We start from the raw sequence: 5,000 nt of genomic DNA, 5'->3' as shown, positions 1-5,000 counted from the left end.
TTTTAAAACTTTATGTTTGCATTTTTCGATCTTTTAAGCACGACTACTGTTTGTGCCTTTACTGTTTTATTGCCTTATTTTCCTGTGTTTGTGAGCTTATATTGTTGATTGCACTTGTGGACTAAAGTATTGCTTAAAAGTAACTAACAGGCTAATACACTCAAGTGTACCAGCCTTTGATAGCAATTTAGTCAAAAACAAAGCATTTACTGCAATTTTCTGTCTGTTTGAAATAAAAACAAAAAAAAACAAAAAAATATTTCTCCTTTCCTAAACTTTACTTGCTAGTTGTTCCAGTGATCAGATTTTGCTGATCCCTGGGCTTTATTGGTTTCTGTATTCCTCCATTTTCTTGTGTGGCCAGAGGTAGTTTCTTTACTCACCAGTAGTGGGAGTACTGAGCTGCTGTTTGTCCTCAGAGTGGTTAGAAGCAGCAACTTGTAATTGTTGGCCATTTGGGTCATTTCCTGTTTTCCAGCCCCTGCTATAAAGCATTTGGCAGCTTTTCTATAGAGAACTTGGCATAGCTCCTCGTGGTTGCAGAGTTCCTAAGCCAGCAGAAAGAAAAAGCAACTTTCTTGATCATAAGTATTTTAAAACTTTGTTTGCATTTTCGATCTTTTAAGCTTTTGACTACTGTTTGTGCCTTTATTACTGTTTATTGCCTTATTTTTATGTGAGCTTATATTGTTGATTGCACTTGTGGGCTAAAGTATTGCTTAAGTAACACAGGCTACACTCAAGTGTACCAGCCTTTGATAGCAATTTAGTCTCATTTATTTTTCAGTCTGTTTGAAAAAAATACACAAAAAAAACCCCAAAAAAATGTTTCTCCTTTCCTAAACTTTACTTGTAGTTGTTCCAGTGATCAGATTTTGCTGATCCCTGGGCTTATATTGGTTTCTGTATTCCTCCATTTCTTGTGTGGCCAGAGGTATCTTTACTCACCAGTGGGAGTGGGAGTACTGAGCTGCTTGTTTGTCCTCAGAGGAGTGGTTAGAAGCAGCAACTTAATATTGTTAGCCATTTTGGGTCATTTCCTGTTTTTCCAGCCCCTGCTATAAAGCAGCTTTGCTTTTCTGGCATTAGAGAAGCATAGCTCCTCGTGGTCCCCTGCAGAGTTCCTAAGCCAGCAGAGAGCAGAAAAAGCAACTTTCTTGATCATAAGTATTTTAAAACTTTTTTTGTTTGCATTTTTATCTTTTTAAGCTTTTCGACTACTGTTGTGCCTATATTACTGTTTTATTGCCTTATTTTCCTGTGTTTGTGAGCTTATATTGTTGATTGCGTGGGCTAAAGTATTGCTTAAGTAACAAACAATAATACACTCAAGTGTACCAGCCTTTGATAGCAATTTAGTAAAAAGCATTTACTGCATTTTCCTGTCTGCTTGAAAAAAAACAAAAAAAAATATTTCTCCTTTCCTAAACTTTACTTGCTAGTTGTTCCAGTGATCAGTTTTTACTGATCCCTGGGCTATTTGGTTTCTGTGTTCCTCCATTTTCTTGTGTGGCCAGAGGTAGTTTCTTTACTCACCAGTGGGAGTGGGAGTGAGCTGCTTGTTTGTCCTCAGAGGAGTGGTTAGAAGCAGCAACTTGTAATTTGTTGGCCATTTTGGGTCATTTCCTGTTTTACCAGCCCCCTGCTATAAAGCACGCTTTGGCATTAGAGAAAGGCATAGCTCCTCGTGGTCCCCTGCAGAGTTCCTGCAGAGAGCAGAAAAAGCAACTTTCTTGATCATAAGTATTTTTTAAACTTTTAGTTTGCATTTTTTGATCTTTTAAGCTTTTATACTACTGTTTGTGCCTTTATTACTGTTTTATTGCCTTATTTTCCTGTGTTTGTGAGCTTATATTGTTGATTGCACTTGTGGGCTAAAGTATTGCTTAAAAGTAACAAACAGGCTAATACACTCAAGTGTACCAGCCTTTGATAGCAATTTAGTCGAAAACAAAGCATTTACTGCATTTTTTCCTGTCTGTTTGAAAAAAAACAAAAAAACCCCAAAAAAATATTTCTCCTTTCCTAAACTTTACTTGCTAGTTGTTCCAGTGATCAGATTTTGCTGATCCCTGGGCTTTGTATTTGGTTTCTGTGTTCCTCCATTTTCTTGTGTGGCCAGAGGTAGTTTCTTTACTCACCAGTGGGAGTGGGAGTATGAGCTTGTTTGTCCTCAGAGGAGTGGTTACATAATTCGTTGGCCATTTTGGGCCTTTTCTTTTTTTTTCCACCCCCCTGCTATAAAATATTGGCGGGCTTTTCTGGACATTAGAGAACAGCATAGCTCCTCGTGGTCCCCAGGTTCTAGGCAGCACAGAACAGGAAAAAGCAACTTTGTGGATGGTGTTTAAAACTTTTGGTTTGTTTTCGGTCTTTGGGCATTTCTGTTTTGGCCTTTATTGCTGTTTTTATTGCCTTATTTTCCTGTGTTTGTGTGGGCTTATATTGTTGATGGCACTTGTGGGCTAAAGTAATGCTTAAAAGTAAGAAACATACACTCAAGTGTACCATATTGATAGCAATTTAAGTAATTTACTGCATTTTCCTGTCTGTTTGAAAAAATACAAAAATATTTCTCCTTTCCTAAACTTTACTTATAGTTGTTCCAGTGATCAGATTTTGCTGATCCCTGGGCTTGTATTGGTTTCTGTGTTCCTCCATTTTCTTGTGTGGCCAGAGGTAGTTTCTTTACTCACCAGTGGGAGTGGGGAGTACTGAGCTGCTGTTTGTCCTCAGAGGAGTGGTTAGAAGCAGCAACTTGTAATTTGTTGGCCATTTTGGGTCATTTCCTGTTTTTTCCAGCCCCTGCTATAAAAGCACATTTGGTATTTCTGTATAAACTTGGCATAGCTCCTCGTGGTCCCCTGCAGATTCTAAGCCAGCAGAGAGCAGAAAAAGCAACTTTCTTGATCATAATATTTTTAAAACTTTGTTTGCATTTTTAGATCTTTTTAAGCTTTAATACTGTTTGTGCCTTTTATTACTGTTTTCCTTATTTTCCTGTGTTTGTACTTATATTATTATACATAAAGTATTGCTTAAAAGTAACATATACAGGCTAATATATATATCTATATAACAATTTAATATATAAACAAAGCATTTACTCATATATTCCTGTCTGTTTATAAATAAACAAAAAAACATATATATAAATATTTCTCCTTTCCTAAACTTTTTGTATTGTTTAGTATAGATTTTGCTGATACTTGTATTGCTGTATTCCTATATTTCTGTGTGGCCAGGGTATTTCTTTATACCATGTATATATGTATGTTTGTCCTCAAATGGTTAGATAACACAATATGTAATTTTTATGTCATTTCCTGTACATGCTATAAAGCCTTGATATGAGATGCTAATACACTACAGAATTAAGCAGGTTTAAACTATTGGGCTACCTAAAGTCCACTCTTCAAATTTTTCCTTAAAACTACCTTCCTCGAACTATACTACTGATCTAATCAGCGTATCCTATAATTAAAAGATCATCTCTACTTGACTCCGTAGACTATTCTCTATCTGTTAAACCTAGCACTTGCTCCTACAGTACTTATTACCTTGATCGGCACTCTTGTCATAGATAGTACCCCCAAAAACCCCCATTTCTCGGTCACCCACGTCCCCGGAATCTTTTTAAAGTTTTTTGTCTATTCCTTCTAGCATGTCGAGGGATCAGTTGCTAGTGTCCTCTCCTGCTCAGCTGGTGAACCTGGGAATATTGAGGCAATGTTACAATTGCCTCATGTACTGAACAACCCTCTCCTCCTCCCACAAAACACAAATACATGCGAGAGATGCAACTATACGGCCAAACTGGAGGCTGAGCTCTCTCAACATAGGACTGGCAAGACCAGTCAGGAGGAGAAGGTTACCACACACACTATAGACCCAGTCTCACATAGTACCATTACAACCTCAAATCATACACATAAACACACAAAGACATACTGGAGGCTCTGATCAAAAATCTACCAAAACAGCAGAGGCCACAAAGCAGACACCAAACAACCACCACCTCAGAACACAACACCTGCAACACATAGACCTCACAGTCAGGTGTCAAACAGTCCACAGCCCTTAAGGCCAAACACAATGCCAGACACACTAGTCATTGGTGACTCCATAGTCAGACACACTGGCGTCCGCTCACCAGACTGAGTAAGGAGAAGGTCACAGTAAGCTGCCTGTCGGGCGCTAGAATCCGCCACATACGCACAAGCACTCAGGTCTCTCAACAGCAGGTACAAATATGACTCAGTCATTGTCCGCGCTGGTGTAAGCGACCTGAGGCGTACCTCCTGGACTACATGAAAGAGACATTGAGGAGCTCTCTGATTATGTAGCCCAGGCAGGTATGACCCTGACCTTGAGCAGTATCCTACCTTCACCAAGAATGATGCCACAATACAGAGATAAGATGATCAGCTTTAACAATTGGCTTAAACACTGGGTGTCATTCAAAGGGGATCCAGTGTCTGTCTGCCTGGGATGACATGCTGGACAAACCGCGCTGCTGCCGCCAAGGGCGGCTTGCACCTGTCACCCTGGGATTCGGATATTGGCAAAGGCTCTTGCCACCCCATAGTGCCTTTTAGGCAAGGCTCAAATTCTAAACCTACCACCCTAGAACACAAAAAGGAAAAAACTAAGGGTAATGCTGCTCAATGCCAGAAGTCTAAATCTCAAAATGCCGCACTCGAGGCCCTTCTCAGTATGGAGAACATCGATGTCTGTGCTGTGACAGAAACCTGGTTCAAGGCTCCTGAGCACCCCAGCGCTATCAGGTTTTACCTCATATCATGCGTTCCGGCCCCAAAATCCGGACAATACCAAGAAAGGAGGGTATCCATATTCATCAAGGACACCCACACCTCAAGACTGGTGGCAACGCCGCGATGCATCGGAGACCATCCAGGTGCAATTAACCATAGGCAAGACTGCTCTGCAAATTGTAGCATGTTACAGGCCACCCTCACAAACTCAGGAACCTCACATGG

General features: G+C 40.0%; 1 protein-coding gene across 5 annotated transcripts in view; it reads right to left on the bottom strand.

Annotated features, from left to right (window-relative positions):
- LOC122800880 (LIM domain containing preferred translocation partner in lipoma) overlaps nucleotides 1–5,000 on the bottom strand; it is a 3,822,027-nt gene that overhangs the window by 1,943,175 nt on the left and 1,873,852 nt on the right. The gene's annotated exons all lie outside the window — the stretch shown is intronic.

This window comes from Protopterus annectens, chromosome 4.part1 (assembly GCF_019279795.1).
Source record: "Protopterus annectens isolate FY-2018-M chromosome 4.part1, PAN1.0, whole genome shotgun sequence".
NCBI lineage: Eukaryota > Metazoa > Chordata > Ceratodontiformes > Protopteridae > Protopterus > Protopterus annectens.
This window is presented reverse-complemented; position numbering and strand designations above follow the sequence as displayed.